Source organism: Thermobia domestica, chromosome 3 (genome assembly GCF_964235325.1).
Source record: "Thermobia domestica chromosome 3, izTheDome1.hap1.1, whole genome shotgun sequence".
NCBI lineage: Eukaryota > Metazoa > Arthropoda > Insecta > Zygentoma > Lepismatidae > Thermobia > Thermobia domestica.
Window position 1 is genome coordinate 267,451,036 of NC_137456.1, and position 21,744 is coordinate 267,472,779.

At 36.1% G+C, this 21,744-nt stretch overlaps 1 protein-coding gene across 1 annotated transcript in view; it reads right to left on the minus strand.

The window, feature by feature from the left end:
• The window catches only part of LOC145681644 (uncharacterized), a 255,102-nt gene that overhangs the window by 122,250 nt on the left and 111,108 nt on the right, over positions 1 to 21,744 (minus strand). The gene's annotated exons all lie outside the window — the stretch shown is intronic.

Here is a 21,744-nt window from a genome sequence, read left to right on the forward strand (position 1 = left end):
TTCTTCTGCGTATCTGTATTTGCCTAAGGTTATGTTGCGTTGCCACATTCTTTACACCTCCCCCCTCAGTACCGTCGCAGAAACCCTTGCATGGCAGGTTTCACTGCAAAACCACTGCTTTATCGGACCTGTCTGCATCTCGAACACCTGAAAGCGATTTTTAAAGTGGGAAGCAGCACCATCAGAAATCAATGACACGGTTTGGGGAGACACTTATTTTCTCGTATTCAAACCTTTTTCTATAAAATATATTTTCTCTTTTCTTCCAGTATTTTTAGAATCTGCTCTTGCGATTGCTATGAGTACATGAGCCGAATCGTGTGTTTTATCGTCGTTTATTACAACAAAACTGTCAGTTGTTTCATATTCCGGTGATAACTCTGAATTTCACTTTGCAGAATAAAAGTCCAGTTTTCAGCGAAGTCCACATGAAGTAAAATAGAATTTGTATCTTGAAAGTTTATACGTTGCTTTTCGGTAGCAATTAATTCTCTTTGGATTTTCTTGATGTAATCATGACTTACAATTCTTACAGTTAAACCAGCAATGTGCGATACGAAAACAGAAAGTGGCACAGTTTTTTAACAGAGATTATTGTTTATCCATATGACATACGTAACACTTTCATTTTCATCAGGATCAATAATTAAAGACTTCACGCTTATTCCTTCCTCTCCAGGACATTCACCACATTCTTGAGGAAGACAATTGTCATTTTCTACGGATCATAGTACTAAAGGAAATAGGTCACTCATGACAGCTTCAATACAGGCTGCACCCTTGATTCGTAGCAACGCAGTAGAAGCTAACTTAAAATTTGTACAATACACACACACATACACATACCACTTCCCTCGCAGGTTGCGGATTTATAACGTTTACTTCATAGGATGGCAATCCAAATAGAGCAAACATTACATTAGATAGTCGTAGATAGTATGTTTGCTCGAGCGTTGACGACGAAACAAGTTATTATAAGTAATAGCTCCTTTCAAAGCCAACTACACATAAGCAAAGATTCTAAATACAACCTTTAAAAACACCAAATATGCAGCATCATATATTTCAAAAGATAATAAACTCCACAAACAATAAGAAAAAAGTAAGTTCTGCACCATGTACTTAAACGAATCACCACGAGGCGTAAGGGGATGACATGCAGAATCGTAGAAAATACACATCAATTGATTCGGAAATTTAATAATAGGTTAATAATACTTACATATCCGACGTTGGTTATCGGTTATAATATTGAATTTACATGGATTATATGTATGTGACTAATTACATGTAGATACTTTGGAAGTTACATTTTAATAATAGATTTTCTGTGCAGCGTTGTGCCGGAAGCTCACTTCTGAGTCCTTTTTGCGCGCCGAATGGCGTTGCCTACCGCCAAATCTCTTTAGCTCTCGCTGTTTGCGTGAGTTTCACGTGTTGGGTGACGTAAGAGCGGACTGAGCTATGGTTGGCTGAAGAAGTGCTGATCAAGGTCACGCCACCCACATGCATCCTCTGAGTGAGAGAACACACACATAGAAACGTCGTCTGCTAGTATGTGCCAGTCCTTTTAATTAAAAAGAAAATTAAACTGCTTGAGCTGCATACAGCAAAAATAATGATTAAATGAGTTTCTGACAAATGGCACCCGAACAGCTGATAGGTAAAGTTCTGGTGAGATACGTTTATCCAAAGAACCCTGGCAATACTTATAGTTTATGTTTGCGTATGACGGGACACACTGTAAGTTTCTGAAGCACACTTTAATTGGGTCATAGCTCACATTAACGCTTGGTTAACACTGCACTCACTAATATAAAATAGTAATTCAGTTCAAGATTAGATGATATATGAATAACTTCATAGATATATATTTATTATAGTCATAATAGTTTAAATGTAAATTCGCTCAATACTTAAAGAAATTGAATATTTAACACATACACTAAAATATTGCAAATAATATGAATAGAGCGAGAAAACACTTCAAACAATGAAATAATTTCAACTTTAAAACACTTTCATCTTTGCAATTAATTGAACATAAAAAATGAGTATAGATATATTTTTCAGTTCGAATAACAACACTTCACTGTTCAGTTATAACACACTGTTTATACTTTTATTATCTGCACACGTCACACTGTCCGAGTTGTCCACTATTAACAATCTACACCATGCTCCAGAACAATGTCTAGTCCATAGGCCATCCTCTTCGTTCATTCTCTTCCCATTGAATGAACACTCGGCGATTAAATCTTCTGCTCCTATCCTCTTCCCGTTGGATAGGGCTAGGTCCATCGGTGGAAGTTCTAGAAGGTCTCTGCAGGCTATAGTCATTTACATGACACAGGACTATTTTCCAAACTTCGGCGCTGATCTCGAAATATTTACAATTGCGCATAGATTTACTTAACGGCGACTGATTTGCGTTTCATTTTTTTTTTGACTTAAAATGTGCTGCACTTGTACTTATGCATTCGTGTTAAGTGGAGGTGAATAGGATGTGTGTTCTTCTTATTGTTCAGACCTACGTGTGTTCTTCTTTGTGTTGTATTCTTCATGTATGTATATCAAGTGTATGTTCCTTACATGTTACATGTAATCATTATAATAAGGATAAAATAACGAGATTATGGTTAAAAGGAAGTTGACTTAGGTTGAGTTAACAAAGAAATGTAAGTATTTCTTCTTTCATTTTTTTTCAAATACCTTCATGAGCATCAACCACGACAAGCATGTCCCAATCCTCAATGCCTTCGTGCAACTTCATCAAATAAGTACATGGTACACGATAAATTGGTATTGGAATATACCTATATAGGACGTGATGCTGAATAATATATATATATATATATATATATATATATATATATATATATATATATATATATATATATATATATAAAATCTTAATGATGACTGTTATATGAATACTATAATGAAGAGAGAAATAAACCAATATAAACTCGAATGATGGAGAATTATATTGAGGCAAAGTCAGATGTCTACAGATGACAACCTGTATCCATCTTAGCGATGGTCGGACGACTAAATGAAGAAGAGCCAACCTACAAAAAACATATAAACCTACCCACTATAAGTACGACCACGAAGACACACGGAGATATGCTTACAAAAACAAGTTATACTAAGGAAACCCCATAGAGTTTTATAGAAAACAAAAAGAAAATTATGCACATGAAATTCATGGCGAAACGTGGTCGTAGGTTTTAAGGTAAAACTTTAACCCTTTGGGGATCCCATGGTACAATTTGTACCATACGGGTGTTTCATGGTACATTGCGTTATAACTCTCCTATTTGAGCTTTTTCGTCCTTTTTTTTTGTTTTTCAAGTCCAGAGGCATTGTAGAAGACATTACGTATGGTTTCACACCTTCCTGCGTCGAGACATAGGAGGTGATGACGTCGTAAGTCTAAAATTTATATTTTCGTGTAATACCTTCTGGGGGGGTTATGTAAAGTATTTTTGGCGAGCTTATTTTTGCACGTAGAAGATTGAAATTTGGGCAAACATGCAGTCCACCGGGTAGTATTTACCAATTTTTTTCAGATTTCTGCGTTAAAACAGGGGGTATCCAGAGGGTCAAAAAGTTGAAAAAAGGGATATTTTTACCCAAAAATTCCGTTTTACCTCATTTTCCCGCCTTCGATACATGATGGAGACAAGTGAATGGTACCGTCTGAAAGGCAGTTCTATTCTGAAGAGAATGATGTGCGACACATGGCCCTAGGTTAATTAGGAAAGTGTCAGGGAATTTTTATCAAAATGTACTTCTGTATAGGGGAATTTTGGACATTTTCGGTATTATTTTTGTGCTGGCTTATTTTTGCACCTAGAAGATTGAAATTGTGCACAAACATTCAGTCAACCGAGTAGTATTTTCCAGATTTTTTGATCAGACTTCTGCGTTAAAGCAGGGGGGTACAAAGGGTCTACACGTTGAAAAAGGGAAATTTTTACCAAAAAATCCCTTTCACGGGCCTTTCCCGCCTTAGATACATGATGGGGGCAAGTGATTGGCACTGCCTGAAAGGCAGTTCTCTTCTGAAGAGAATGATGGGCGAAACATGACCCTAGGGTAATTTGGGATGTCTCAGGAAATTTTTTACCTGAGATCATGGTGTTTTACGTTAATTTGGGGCATGGTGGGAATTCCTAATAAAATTTCTCCCGCTCTTGGTGTTCAAGATAGAAACTTGAAATTTGGAACACACATTCAGTATTCCAAGTACTATTTATTAGATTTTTTAGATGGCTACGTTCACACAGGGCCGCTCCAGAGGGGCCCAAATTGCGAGAAAAAATTTCCCTCCGAAATTTTCCTTTGGCATCATTTTCCCAGCTCCTGGTATATGGTATGAGCATGCAAGTGGTATCATTTGAAAGCCATCTCCAGTCTGAAGAGAATGAGGTATGAACCGTGATCCTAGGATAAATAGTGACGATGCAGTAGCAGCTTGACTGAATGTCTAAAAAATAGCCCCAAAACCCCGAATCTCTGAAGGGTCAATGTTGTTCCAATAACAACAAAACGAATATTTTAATTAATGTGTATATTACTCTTATAACTCCTAACATATCTCTAAATTCAAATTAACTTCTTCGAAGCGCTATTGGTAATATCTCTTTAATAAACTCAACAACTTTCGCTCATCGAAATAACCATGTCGTACATACCACAAAACATTTTCATCGACAAAACTGGAATGTACTCTCACTTCTTGATCTTCAAGGTTTACACTACACAATTGATCTTCTTTACTTTCTTCTTCTTCTTGGTTCATATAATCTCCGTTGGCTTCCTTTTCGACTCTCTCTAAAATGTCACTGAACTGTTCTTCATCTACATGCTTCTTCAGAATTTCTAGCCATTTTTTTCTAGTAGCTGGTGTTGGTCTCCACAACTTCATTCGTGAAACGTTCTGAAATCCAAGGTAAGGCGACTTTGTGGATCTACTACTTCAAATACATTTTCACCAACTTGTTTCCATAATAAGTAAGGTCCACGGTAAACTTCACACAGTTTGGCTATACGTTTGTCTACTAAACTACTAATATTATACTGTCGTAAGAAAACTAAATCACCTTCACACAAAGTTCTTCGAGCTCTCTGATGAACGTTCAACTTTTCGTTTCGTTGATGAATGATTTTCTTTCGCCGTAAGTCAGCCATAATTTATTTTCCATTCCAATCTATACCTTCTTGCTCATCGACTGTTGTTTTTCACAATTCCAAAATGTGACATTGTAAATTATTCTGGCTTGATGTTAAGATGTAATTCTGCGGGCGCTATTCCCAAACTGGCACTAATAGTATAATTCAACAACAAACAAGCTTGCGCAAAATATTCTGGCCATGAGGAATGAGAATCGCGGCACAACACACGCAAAATTCTTTCTAAATCAGCATGAAATCTTTCGATGACATTTCCTTGTGCGTGGTAAGGCGTAGTATAATGTATTTTGATGTTATATGCTTCCACAGCTTGTACGAATTCCTTGGCAATAAACTGTGGTCCATTATCTACCAAGATGTTCATGAAAATACCAAGATGAAGCATGTATGACTCAGTAAGACATTTTGCTACACTTGCACTTGTGGCACGTCGAAGTGGATATGATACTAAATAGCGGGAGTATACATCACACACTGTTAACAAATAAGTTTCGCCATGTTTACCTCGAAGTAGAGGACCAACTAAATCTGCTGAAACCAAATAACGTATGTTTTACGCTGGCACTGATTGCATTAAACACTTCACTCGGTGAGGGTCTACCTTCGTCTTCATGCAGACCTCACAATCAAGAATGTACGATTTAATGTAACTACGCATGGTTTTCCAATAAAACATACGGGAAATGATATTAAACACTTTCTTAAATCCAAAATGACCGTAATGATCATAGTAGCCAATTAAAATACTTTTCACTAAACATGGAGGTACACACAATTTTAATCTGACACGGAAGTAAAAATCTCTCACCATCAAAATACCATTTTCCAAAGTGTAATTTTGTTTCCAATTTCGTGCACTACTACGAAAAGAAGTTTTATTTGCACTGCTTTTACTTTCACTTATATTACCTTGTAGGCAACCAATAATAGGACGGTACTCGTCACATTCCCATTGTAATTTCGCAATTGTAGACGGATCTAAATCGAACACTTCCGATTGAACAGCCTGTATAGGGTTCACATTCACCATTAGATCTTCCTGTGTTGGTAACATACGAGATAAACAATCACTTAATGTGTTAGTCTTGCGTTTGATGAATTCTATTTTGTAATCGTAAGATTGAAGTTCAAGAGACCACCTCATGAGTCTTGCATTACAATTACGCATGCGTCTTAACTGTACTAAACCTTTATGATCTGTTCGTATGTATATTTTCGCTCCTTTAAGCCAAACATACCACTTACGAATACACCACACAAACGCAAGACACTCAAGCTCAATTATGGCATAGTTCCGTTCGTGTTTGATAAGAGTACGGGTTGCATATTCTACTACACACTTCTCACCGTTTATAATTAGATAACACACACAAGCCAACCCGAGTTTACTCGCGTCACTTTCGAGATAAAATGGCTTATCGAACTGAGGATGGTGTAAGTTCACATATTTCACTAATTCAGCTTTTAGTAATTCAAATGCCTTCTGGTGTTCTTCTTCCAACTTCCATTTCTTTTCCTTCCTTAAAAGTTCATAAAGGGGTTTAGCGATAACAGCGTGACCTTTGAGTGTTCGCGAATGCCACTAAACCGCACCAAGAAATGAGCGTAACATTTTTAAATTTTTGGCACTGGTAACTTCTCGATTGCTTCAGCTGATTTCGGTTCCTTTCGTATGCCTTCTGAAGATACGTAATAACCTAAATAGTTAATTTCCCTTACACCAAAAATGCACTTCGATAAATTTAGCGTCATGTTCGCATCACTTAACAAACTAAGCACTTCATCTAACTGCTGTAAAAATTCTGGTACACTTGTACAACCAAGAGCTACACCATCCATATACCTGATTAATTTCTCTTGTAGCGGTAAAGGGAACACTTTATTCAAGCACAATTGCAATACAGACGATCCAGTTTTCACACCGAACACCATGCGTGTGTACTCATATAACGTTCCTTCAAACAAGAAAGCTAAATATGGCATAGAATCTTCCGTAATTCCACACTGTTGATACGAACTAGTAAAATCAAGAGTACCTAGCACACGTTTTCCACTAAATTTATCAAAGAGGTCGGACAAATTTTCTACACGCAGAGCTGGATTCATAATGTGCACATTCAATGCTCTACAATCCGTTACTATTCTTAACGCTCCACTCTTTTTCAATACTACGGGAAACGGTAATAGATGACATGAAGAACTAGGTCTAATTACACCCCACTTTAACAATTGTCGGATCTCTTCACGCACTCCTTCCTCATATTTGTGCGGAACATCGTAAGGACGAGCAACAATGAGTTCATTTGTATCCACTTCTAATCGGTACTGAAATTTGTTACACAGGCCAGGAAAACGAGCAAACACCCTTCTATGTTTCATTAACAACTCAAATAATTCTTCTTTCTCGTTCTCAGTAAACAGCGTAGCGCGTGTAACTGCATCTCTTATTTCATCTACTGTGAAATATAGATCCGGTGGGAAGTCCTCCACTAAGTCACTAACTTCATTTTTCTCTAAAGGCTCGGCGCACCCACTGCGAAACATTCACCGTTCTTGCATAAAACTCATTAAGGTCCTTTATTTCGGACAACACACCAATAGGGGCTACCTTGCACTTAGCTTCACTTACATTAGCTACAATGACATTTTCACTATTTCTCTGTATTAAAGGCACTTCACCACAAAATTCATTGAAATTCAACACGCAAGTTACTTCGCTTAAAATGAATGACACTGTTTAGTTTCTCTAGAAAGTTTGCACCGAGTATTACGTCTTCGAGCAGTTCTGGTAACACAAGAAACTCAACTGGCACTTGCACATTTTCAATTCGTACCGGTAAAATAACCTTTCCTTTCACGCTCTTTTTCTTTCTTCCAAGAAAATCGCACAAAACGATATGCTCTCCTTTCTGCAAATGCACATTCGCTACACACTTTGTTACTTCCCGAAAAATATTGTACCGTAATAAGCACAATTCTGATCCACTATCTAATAAACAAAGTTTGGGTTGTTCGTTTAACAAAATTTTTACTCATTGTATTATGACCTAATTCGCATTTAATCACTTCCTCTTCATTATCATTACTTATATCATCTTCTGCTTGTAAATCATCTTCGTTGCACATGTGTGGAAAAGTAATCCGGTTTACACTACTGAAATCCCTCCTCATTGCGTCGACCGACTGGGAGGGCGATACTAGTTTAAAGGCACCGAACTTTGCGGATAGAACCCACCTTGTTGGTATGGATATTGACGTTGCTGATTGTTAACGTTATTTACACTAGGACTTCTATTGAATGTTGGAAACCAATTATTATTTTGATTCGGACTACCTTGGGAAGTCGACGCAGTACTTTGGTTTTTGTTTGCCTTTGCACTTTGCGCTTCGTTTCGATTTTCATTTGCACTCGTGTTTTGTCGGCCATTGTCTTGCGACTGATTACCACCGTTCGAGATGTTATTATTTCTGTTAAAATTACCTCGCCGTCCACGTCTATGAAATTTCTTTTTCCATCCCTGTTTGAAATTCGAGCGCGCACTATTATCACTGCTCACTTCACTACCGTGTTCTACTTTCACATTATTCACGCTAATACCGGCACCACCTTGCTGTTTCTATTTATTACGCTGATTGTCGTACATATTAGTAATTCCCGACAATCCTTCAATGGACTTCACACTCGCAAGGATTTATGTTATCAGGCATAGAGCCCATTATAGCTAATTGGTACCGCTTGGGCAGGAGAGTGATGATGTGTGACAACGTAATGGTTGGATTTTCATATTCTTCCAAAGCTTGAATTTGGCTAAAACGCTCTGTCACGAAATCAACAATACTACTATAACGTTTTGGATCGAACGGAATAGAACGCAAATTACGCAGACGCATGGCTTTCACTAAGGGACTCTCAAATGCATTCTGAAACTCTATCACAAATTCTTGGAAAGTTTGACACTTCTTACCGTGTAAATCGTAATACTTAAGCGCACTGTCTTTAAGAATCAACGGTATAATCGTCAAATATTCGCTTTCAGGTACTCCGGCGGACGACATTTCTCTACCAAAATTTTCTAAAAATGCACTTGCACTTTCCTTCATCATATCACCTGAAAATGTAGAGAGTTGCTTAATGTCTGCTAATCGCAATGAACAACGCCTTGCATTCACTTCACTGTTTCTTGCACGCTTAATATGCGGACTCTTTCTTTCGGTTTTCATTCTTGACACAGTTCTCCTTATTACGTCACTTTCCGCCTCTGTATCGGACGCCGTTTGAGACTCACTGCTCGATTTTCTCTCACGCTTCACACTGTGCACGGAACTTGTGTTTCTTTGTGACATATTACTTCCAGTACCATGGTGCTCATTTGCTAATTCTATACGCTGCACACGCTCTGATAATCGTTCCACATCTTGCTTGGTTTGTTCACTTAACTCTCTGGCGCGGAGACACGTTTCAAAACACTGCTGGTTAAATTTACTCTGCTCGTGGCACACTTGAATACATTCCTGCACTGCTATACCGTATTCACTTTGTTTAGTCTCACACTTCTGAATTCTACTTTCGCGGTAGTTGTCAAGACTCTTGACCAAACGCAATCTTTTCTCGTAATCATCTACTCTATTGTAACATTCACTTAACTGACATTGTTGGCCATTTACTTGGCGCGTATTTTCTTCAACTGTGCCTCGCATATCATACACTGCCTCTGCTAATTCAAGTACGCTTCTACATATGTCTTCACTCGTGTTAAAACACTTTGATTCCACTGCTTCAATTCGTTCTATCAATTCATGCCGCACTGCACTAATACACTCATTCAAATTTTTAATTTCATTTTGCACGGTAACATTCACATTGTTAATTTCACCTGACAAATCATCTTTCATTTTCTCAACACTTTCACTCACACGTTTTTGATTATCACTCAATTCATTTTGGCTTTCTTTAATTTCGTTAATTGATGCACTCAGTTCTCTCTGCATCGATAAGAGAACTGTTCTAAGATCACCCTCAGCCATGATGTTGCAAATATATCAAATTCGCTCACACAACAATTTCGAAAAATCTGAGGTAACTAATAATAAAAAAGAAAATTCCTTAAATTTAGAAAGGAGTTTTAAGTTATGATACTTTAAAATGAATGGGATGGAACTGGATATCGCCATAAATATTTCATGCATCGACGGTTACTTTATATGGCGGCAAATATTACGCAGCAAGTTTGACTAGTTTAGAAAACCAAGGCCTATGCTCGTAGACACAGAACTGAGCATTTATACAAAAAGAAAGGTTCCTGCTTCGACAGATGTATCCCGGCACCATTTTATAACGTTTACTCCATAGGATGGCAATCCAAATAGAGCAAACATTACATTAAATAGTCGTAAATAGTATGTTTGCTCGAGCGTTGACGACGAAACAAGTTGTTATAAGTAATAGCTCCTTTCAAAGCCAACTACACATAAGCAAAGATTCCAAATACAACCTTTAAAAACACCAAATATTCAGCATCATATATTTCAAAAGATAATAAACAGCACAAACAATAAGAAAAAAGTAAGTTCTGCACCATGTACTTAAACGAATCACCACGAGGCGTGAGGGGATGACATGCACAACCGTAGAAAATACACATCAATTGATTCGAAAATTTAATAATAGGTTAATAATACTTATATATTCGATGTTGGTTATCGGTTATAATATTGAATTTACATGGATTATATGTATGTGACCAATTACATGTAGATACCTTGGAAGTTACATTTTAATAATAGATTTTCTGTGCAGCGTTGTGCCGGAAGCTCACTTCTGAGTCCTTTTCGCGCGCCGAATGGCGTTGCCTACCGCCAAATCACTTTAGCTCTCGCTGTTCGCGTGAGTTTCACGTGTTGGGTGACGTAAGAGCGGACTGAGCTGTGGTTGGCTGAAGAAGTGCTGATCAAGGTCACGCCACCCACATGCATCCTCTGAGTGAGAGAACACACACATAGAAACGTCGTCTGCTTGTATGTGCCAGTCCTTTTAATTATAAAGAGAATTAAACTGCTTGAGCTGCATACAGCCAAAATAATGAATAAATGAGTTTATGACAGACTGTCCCACTTTAGTCGAATACTGTAAAATTCCAAGTGACCCATTGTTATGTTGGGATTGTTGCGTTTAAAAAGTCAGTGAATTACTTTGGAACGCGTAAGAAAACGTTTCGATTTTTTAAACTTTTTGTCCTTTTTCGATCACTAATGATATCGCACTTAATTGAGACTTTGTCTGGATCCAAATCATTGCAAATCTCTGAGGTAATAGTTCAGGCTTTTAGTAGATCCTCAGAATTTATTGGATGGTCATTTCAAGTAAACATAAAATTTGTATGTTTCGTAATCGTAATTTCCACCTCAGATTATTTCGGTTTAAGAAAACGGATTAGTAGGAGGGGCTCAATTTACTATTTCAGAGAGCCTTCTTGATCAAAATAATGAAAAAAAAAAACAGTCAAGAAAACCTTTTACTGTTCATTTAATGAATGTGACCCACAAACATCATCAAATCATTGCACTTGTATTGTTGCCAGTGTTGCTAACTGTGACATCAAAGTTAACGAAACTTTGCTAACTTTAAAAGGCTGCCGTTAATTCATGAAGCATTGGTCGACAATGGTATTTGGTGTGTTTATTACTCATGTTAAGCTGAACCATCTGACAAAATTTTAGAATTTTAGAAGATGGTGTTTTTGAAAAATGGCGCCCAAAAATGGCGATTTTTGAAGATTTTACGATTTGTCGAATTTTTAGCTACAAAACGGTTGCACATAGAAGCAATACAATTTTTTTCGGAAAGTGGGTAACCAGGTCTTTGCAACCGTGAAAACAGAATTTTAAAATTCGAACCGAAAGTGCTCGAAAAAATCGCAAAATTCGAATTTTCAGACAAATTGACGTTCATTTGTTAATTTATGTACTAAAAGATACGCATGCGCCAACCAAACTATAATAAAATATAATTTATTTATATTCCTATGTACATACCACTACAAGAATTATAACTCTACTTGCCTCCATAGCCAAATGGTGAGGCTCCGAAGTTGACCATTTTCCATGTCTTCTACAATTCATAAATTGCACTAACCGTCTATGATCGCCCATTAATTTGCGAGAAAATTTTTTTCGAGAAAACAAAAAATATGGGTGTCTTAAAAACATTTATAGTTGCTATAAAAAATTCAACAATATCTGAGATTGTGATGGTACATGCTCTGCCTGAATTGAAATGAAAGGCACCTATTATTATTATTATTATTATTATTATTATTATTATTATTATTATTATTATTATTATTATTATTATTATTATTATTACTGAAATGCTGTTAATTTAATGGTTCACCTTGTTCAACCCAGGTCACGCCTAGTGGTCATTGTGCTGAACAAACATCGTGTGTCCAGGTTTTCTCCGAGTTCCGCTTCTTCCCACTTTCTTCATTCCAAAATTTCTTTCATTCTCATCATTGACGTCTTCTGTAGCTTAGTCGGCATAACCATTACTTAAAAACAAATTTTCTGAGGGCTCTTGTGAGTTCATTATCGATGCTTTCTACATGAAATTTGGCTGGAAACTTTCCGTTTAACATTAGGTAGTTGTAGGGACGTATGCAGATTGTATGTCCTGATGTTCCTGACACTTCTCTCCAATCCCGACTATTTTGTAACTTTTGCCTAATTGCTAGGGGCGATTTTTACAGATTTTAATACAATGTGTTCTCATATCGAATTTGTCTACTATATTATTATTATTATTATTATTATTATTATTATTATTATTATTATTATTACTTAATATTTGAGACCCCAATATTACTTCCTTTTCCAAATATAATAAGCATACTGAAGTTATGAAAAATGAAAAGAAATTTTTGGACCCTCTATAAGAATGAATTGCCTTATAAAAGATACTTTGGAAGGAAAAGAGGAGGAAAAAGAAGATGTGAGCTACTGGTCAATATGAAAATCGAACCTTAGGAGATACGCACCAAGTTGGAAACCACTGTTTTAGTAAGTAATAACTTATACCGTATTGTAGGTTTTTTTATGAAATACTTATTTGTAAAATATAAACAAAACGCCCAAAGTATTTGGAAGAAAATCGACAGGTAAAACTCACCAGTAAGCAATTGTCAATTATCCCTTATGGACCTTTTTAATGGGAAATGACTTATGCTACATTAAAGGGCTTTTAAATGTAATATCTATTTATGAAATATGAATAAACTCCACTGAATTGTGTTTGAGAAAATTATCAGAAAAATTCTGAGTAATAAACTAGTCTTTGTGAACTTTCTACATATCGCATTGTAAATCTATAATATATTAATGAAGTATTGATTAACGAAACATGAATAAAAACATTAGAACCATTTTTGAGAAAATTGCTGTTATTTTCATCATTTAGCCTCTAGTTCTGTTCACATATCCGACCATATTAACCAAATTAAGAAAAGGTTACAAGAAGGAGCAAAAGAAGAAGAAGACGACGAAGAAAGGACAAATGAAGAAGAGGAAGAAGAATTGCTAAGTCTAACAGTCATCTCTTTACTTTTTTAATATAAATAAACTAAAAATGTTTATCTGTCTGTATGTCTGTCTAATGTATGTGCTCTAGGATCACGAAACATGATTATTTTAACATTGAACAATACTTCCATGGTAAAATGAAGAAGAAATTGGGAGGAAACGACAGAGCCCCCGAGTAAAGATATGAGCACAGTGAATCATGAGGGACGTACCCTCGCTACAGAATTAAGATTTCTTGTTCGAAGTAATTCTACTTAAGGAACGTCTAAGACGATTTTTCGTTTCTTTTATTTTTTATTAAAATGTAAATTTCCAAAGCTAGCCATAAGAGCAGAAACACGACTAAATTGTAGAATGTTACTAATGTTGAACGGGAAAACAATTGTGTGCAACGATAAAGATGTAATCTTGCAGTTTAACGGCCAACGAATATCTCTTTTAGGCTAAGATGAAAGGATGATTAAGGTAAATGAAATGATATAATGAGATGAAGTGGAAGTACCCTATGAGAATCACCGGAAACGATGTTGTCTACCACAAACTTATTTAATGTCCTACGAATATCCCCATTATGCTAAGGCACCATGAGCTAATGTATTCTGTAGTCGAACTAAGGTTATGCATACACCAAATATAAGCGCTCTGCCAGTGTACCATCTGGTTATCTTTCCGCTACTAAGTTCTTTTAGCATTCCCAGCTGGTCTAATAACTAACAATGTCGAGCGTTGTAATGTCGTTACTAATAAGCCATGTTCGGTTCAATTGCACGAGAAATGCACACCAAACTGAACTATATGATCATTATTACAGTGCCCGAGAATTATCCTGGCAGTGACGTAGACTTCGCTCTTGCTGAAATGCCATCCCACTGGTTAAAGCAGACGCTTCGTTCAATTCAACTTCAATCCCAAGAAAGAGAAAATACGCGAAAACAAATACCAACTTAAAAGCACGCACCGTACTCTACAACAGAAAAGCGAAATGAAATGAACCTAAATGGGAGGCTCGTTTTTTAATAAATATATTTGTCATCTGTGTATAACGATAACTGGAGTTCGAGGAGCCATAAATGCTACATTTTTTGCTTTTATATTTATATAACTTTCATGAAGAATGTGGTTATTTTATATTTGAATTTTATATTATAAATATGTGGAAAATAATTTTAAATGATAGCCATTTATGTTTATTCGGTTCTAACAACACTCAGATTTCAACATGCTATAAACTTTCGTTCTATTGAAGATAGGCACAAATATGCAGTGGACGAAATGAGAATGGATTTCCAAAGTTTATTCTAAAGAAACACCCATGTCTTCACCTATCACGGTTCTTGAGTTAGAGGATGATATGTGAACAAGTTTCCTGTTCGCGGAAAAAGAGCATGAGGGTTAGTGAATGTAGCTTCGAAAAGTATAACATCTACCAATAGGATATAAGAACAGCACTTCCAGGAAAACACACAAACAAATTAAAAAACAAAACCGAAATGAAATGAACTGAAAAGCGTGTGCTTTCTTGTTGTGGGGCTGTACAGTCTGTGCTGATTGCTGAAAGTTGTCAACCCTTTGTTTTATTCTCGTTCTCGAAATTTTGTGTATAAGAATTGATGATAGCACCTTAAAGAAAGGCAAGCCCTTGCATTGTGATGCAGGAGACATTGTTTTTAATGTTTACAACTTTTCTTGCAACGAACAATAATAAATCTGACAATGTTCATGAAACCTCCCAGCAACATATGTCAGTGAGAAATCCATGGCGGATTCTGAAAGGAGTAAAGTCTGGACAATCCGTCGTAACACCCTGTAAAGCAAGGCTAAATACACAGAAAAGACAAATAAATTTAGATTCTTTTTATGAAGTAGTAGTGCGTAGAACAATTCACAATCTCTATGCTGAAGGCATTGTCGCCATCTTAAATAAATGATTGTGCGAACTTAAGAAAAGCATTGATTTCAAAGGTTCTGAGTGGTCATTACAACAAATACTGCGCAAGTTGGGATTTAGGTTTAAAAGAAAATTCTATTGGAAATAGAAAACTGAGTTTTAAAAAGAAAGATATTGTCGTTTGACGACATAAATGTAGGGTCTAATTTTATTTTTTCTTTCTTTGTCGTAACAATGCATATATATATATATATATATATATATATATATATATATATATATATATATATATATATATATATATATATATATGCTAGTATTATTCAAATACATTATTATCTAAATTTTCTCTAGTTCGCTACCAGCATTATTTTAGATTGTAATTACGACGTGACGTGACAAGCGTCGAGTGTGCCATCTAAGCACTATTTGTGAATAGTTTAAGTTGGTAGCCTTGCAACTGAGAGCGTTGACGTCACTGCCAAGATAGTTCTCGCCGACTGTAGTTGGTATTCTTTATGAACCACATAAGGATATCGACTGGAGTATACAAAAAGGTGCTCAGCAAAATACGATATCTCACAAACCCACGAAAAAAAATCATAAATCCCATGCAATCGCGAAGCAATACGATCACCTATTTTATATCTGAAGTCAAAAATAAAGCAAATTTATTGTGATAAAGTTTCTCAAGAAACATATGAGGTTTTTCCAAGTTGATACAACCTCCCCACCTCTCCCCTGCTACATTTCATATCCTTATTCAGTTTCATATCTGAAACAACGTTTCACTTCCTTATTCACACACATTATTCGATAGGTGTATCAAAATAGCATCTTCAGTAAATCTTATCTATTAAAAACTTATTTTACATTACACATAACTCAGCGCTTTCGCATTCAGATTACACTATCTTCAGTCGCACATGAGTATGTTCGTATGTTAAGACGACAACAAACGTACATGTAATCTCAAATGCTGTATACGTTTAAAAAAAATCATAGAATGCGATATTCAACTTAGCAACTAAGGTCTATTCGATCAATGAACAGTTTGCAAACAAATCCTATTCCCATGAACACATACAAGTGAATTCGTGACAGGGTTGATATGTTTAAATCAAAATGTTTAAAACAAGTGTTTAAAACATGTTTAAAACGAGGGCTGTTGTTTTATTCAGTTTGTTTTAAACGTTTTAATCAAATTATTTTAAACGTGTTTTTTCGATGCTGGTTGGACATGTTTAAAACAACTAAAATATCAGATTGAAGAAGCTAATTTAATTTTCTAACAAATAAACCATCCTCCGCAGGATTTGTGCATGGAGTACATTACAAGCAGAGTTATATTCTTATTATAACAGCAATTACTGAACGAAATTCTGCACATCAGTGTGCGTATAACTCAAGGCGCCAACTTGAAGAAAATATTGGGGGTCCAAGCAATGAATAAGTATATCATCATCGTATTCAACCGTTTTCAATTAACTGCTTAACCGAGACGAACAGAGCTGATAGCTCAGTTGGGGCGAATCGATGGTTCATCCCAACCATGCTGGCTCGAGCATTTTGCTCCGTTGAACTGAGCCGAGCAAGTTTACATCACTACCCGAGTTGAGCTTCTGTTTGGACTCAAAATTCGACCGTGCACGTCTCAGCCTTGATGGTAAGAACTAAAGTATATACTTAAATTGGTGCTAACGACATTTGAGGCCTCGTTATTAAATCCTTTGTCGTCTCGTTATCGAGATGAAACGAGATACAAGCAGTGTCCCCTATCTTGAACAATACTAAAAGTATTCCACTTTATTGCTTACATTTCTCATGGCTTTCGCTTTCCAGTCTAATCATGCCATGATTTTAAAACGAGTTAAAACGAGCTCAACGAGAGAGCCACTTATCAAACTCGAATCAACTTGAAACTCGACCTAAAAAACAGCGACTCCGTTCGGAACTCGACTCGAGAAAATTACGTTTGACTCGACTCGGAACTCGATTTGAATTCGAGTCGAGTTGAGTTTCAGCTCGACTCGTACCTATTTCTAGAAGGCTATTCCTAACGTTGAATTAAAGGAATGATGAAGTTTACAACATAAATTCTTGCTCCTCTTTGTTAATTCATCCTCGGCCGGATTATATTGGAGGGGAGAGGACTTCACCTCTAAATATTTGGGGGGGCGAAAGTGTCCTTCCCCCCCAAAGTCGGCGCCTATGCATATAACTAAACCAACAGAAATTCAACTGAAGTATTTGAACATTTCTTAATTTCCAAGAATAACGGAAGTTAAACACACTATACACTATTCTAAGATCCAAATTCACAAATTCAAAACTTGTGCATTTTTTGATTACTATCAGTTCCATGATAATGAACAGTTCTCACATCATAAGCTAGAAGAAATGCTCTGACAAATACAATACAACTCATAGAAAAGAACAGTGACTAGCCTACAAGGAGCAAATAACATTTTAACTAAACAGTTTTCAAGATACAACTCTATCTGCAACATGGGTAGCTAATAATGATTAGTGTCTACGGACGGTATAACAACACAATTAACTCTAGAGTCTCGAGTCTAGACAAAAGCCATTGATTTTAACAAAATGGTAGACTCTCACTTTCGGGGCTCTGTTACCCGCGTAATTATCAAACATTCCTGAGTTATACACCATTGGAACGCTTATAGACCACAAATTCCAACGAGGTAACATTTGTGAAATTCCCGCCGTATTAATAGAAAAAGAACAAACATAAAAAACATTAAAAGTATGAAAATATAAATATTGATTTTGATAGGTCCTGGCAACTCTTGCAGTCACCCTACGCTGACAAAATGATGCTAATGTGTAGGCCACATACTTCACAATAATATAAGAAATGGTAGCCATTGCTGCCATTGCGTAAGGAATTCGTTTTTATTAGGAAATATTTAAAAAAAAAGATTATGCGCAGAAAAATATTCATTGAATTAGACATTCTCTCCCCTCCCCCAGTATAGTGACACATCCATATGCAAATTACTTTTGCTGCACACATCATGTATACGAACAAGAATTATGCTTCTAGACCACTTCAGTGAAATATATCTTGTGTTATATGGTACCATCCCGAAAATAAATGTAAACTAACCATATTTGACCCCCTCTTCCTGTATAAACAACAAGTACACATACAGGCTACTATCATGTAGGGGACTACTTCATTACTTCACATACCAATTTTTTTGGATGTACCACAAAAGGGGGAGGAATACCCGCGAAAACCTGATGAAAAAAAAATTGATGAAAAATTAAAGAAACAACTTCTTCCTCCCTCTCTCGGCCGTACATATATACCCCCTATATACATAAAATGCAACTGACGGAAAATTTCATCCCTCAAAAATACTTTGGTACCAAATCATCTTTCTAGCTTGATTAAGGATTGAGCTATTGATGTTTGTTGTAAAAATAAATGTAATTAACGTCAAAAAACTTAAACTTCAAAAATTGGCTAACTTTGACCCCTCCCTGCTAACCCATTTAAGCAAGAAGCACAAATACACGATATTACCATGTAGTGGCCTACAATGCTTCACGTAACAATTTTTATGAATCTTTCCCCCAAGAGGGGGAATGGTCCCCAAAATAACTGTTGAAAAAAAACAAAAAACACGATATTTACCCTCCTCCCACATACATAAAATGCACACCAGCAAAGCTGCATCTTTCAGGAATAAATTGGTACCAAAACCAACATCTTGCCTTAATTTGAGAATGGGCGTTTAAAGATTAAGAATGCAGACGACCAGTAGAACGTAACACAAAGAAACTAAACTACATAGTATTCTGTGAACGGAGATCGTTAAATTCCCGATTTCTTTCTCAGGAAGTGAACAATTTGGCGGATCGAGATTAGAGAAGTTCCCGAAATTTGATCTAGCGGTTGAATCTAGATGGCAAGCGATACCTAAGAGTGTAAAAATTTAATCTATATGCCTATTTAGATTATTGTTTTAAACAAAATAAACATTTTAAACATGTTTTTCTTTTGTTTAAAACGAAGTACTTTGTTTTAAACATTAAAAACGTTTTAAACAAAAAACGTTTTAAACATAAAAAACGTTCTATCTGTTTTTTTTAAAAAAACTGTTTTTTTAACCCTGATTCGTGAGAATCCCAAGACCAAATTAGATAAAGCAAATGGCTTCAATGAAACATTATATTCTCCTCAGCACTAATCTGAAAAAAAGATGGAGTCTTTAAGATTTTCAGCCTATGTCTCCAAAACATTATGGATTGCTATGGAAGTATATACCCAAGTGGTCATTGTCATGAGCAAACATGTGATCCTTCATCTTACGTTGTCAAAAAATTATGAAATGCTATGAGAAACTTCCGTTATTAGACCATGTTCAATCAATGAAATCCAACATGATTTAAAACAATCATGAACCACGTTATTCATCTTAGCAATCCAGAGAACGTTCCCAGAACAAAAAAGTTTCGTACAGACGTTGCCTAACTCTTCGCAATAGAAGGGGCTGTGAGCACTGGATTCAAAATAGATACCCCAATGCAATGAGAAGCTTGCGTTCTTGGCTTCAATAGCTACCCAATGCTATTTCTGTCAAAGTACAGTAAGAAAGTTAAGGGAATATGTTTCATATTTTTGGTCATACTATATTTTATAATAATGATTATATCTTCATGATCTTTTTAGATAGCCATCTGAGGTTTTGATCAGAGTGAAGCATGCTTTTTTTTATACAAGGATTAATTCAACTCCAAATCGTGAAGTACTGGTCTTGCGTTCGATTCCAATCAGAGACCTTTTAAAATGAAAGCATATTTAGGGTCCGGCTTCGATTCTCGGTGAGAAAGCATTGAATAGTTTAAGACATTAAGTTAATTCATTCATTTCTGTCGTGAATCGAAACGATATACACCTGATTTTTTTCATGCAAGGATTAATTCAACTCAACAGTCGTAAAGTACAGGTCTTGCGTTTTGATTTAGTTGAGAGTCCTTTCAAAATGAAAGCATATTTAGGTTCCGGGTTCGATTCTAGGTTAGAAAGCATTGAATATTTTAAGACATTAAGTTAATTCGTTCCTTTCTGTGAAGTACTTGTCTTGCGTTCGATTCCGGTGAGAGACCTTTAAAAATGAAAGCAAATCTAGGGTCGTGGTTCGATTCTCGGTGAGAGAGCATTTAATATTTTAAGTCATTAAGTTAATTCGTTCCTTTCTGTCGTGAAACGAAGTGTTAATTCGTCCCTTTCTGTCTATATACGTGAAATTATTCATTTTTCATGTTAGGATCAGGTTCGATTCTCGGTGAGAAAGCATTGAATATTTTAAGATATTAAATATGCTCTTCGGATTCCCAGGAAGAACGGGGGCGGGAAAAGACAAAAAGCAATCAAATTTGATTCTTCGATCAGTGAATATCAAAGCATTGGGGGTAAGGGTCTAAAATAGCTACCCAATGCTATGCAAAATAGGTATTCAATACAAAACGAAGAGGAAAACCAATAATTTGGGAAGCTTGATATCGTGATAAGTGAAGTTACTCTGATGAATATCCGGTAGCCGTCCAAGAGTATGAGCATATCAACAACGGGTTCGCAGGATCAAAATTTTCCCATGTGCTCTATTAGATTATGTTCAATCGATTGAATTCAATACGTTTTAAAATAATCATATTCATCTTAGCAAACCAAGGGAACGTTCCCTCATGGGACTCTAACACTTAACAACACGATTTTATATGGGTATGTGTTTCGTTATGAGACTCATATATTGTTTCTCGTCCCACGTTTTAAAAATATCGTGAAATAAAATATTGACCTTAGCAACTAAGACCAATTTCGTACAATCTGCTGAGAAGCTTCGATCATCAATATCACGTTTTCAGTTCATAGCCTACAGGTATTTCGTGGGAATAGAACCAAGAGGCTAAATCGCTTATGCCCTTCGGCTTTTCAGGAGGAACGAGAGGTTCAAATTACTAGCCAATACACGACAAGAACACGAAAAAGGCATGTTTCATCTTGTTTCTACATCTGGTAGGTGTCCAAGACTATGAGCATAGCAACA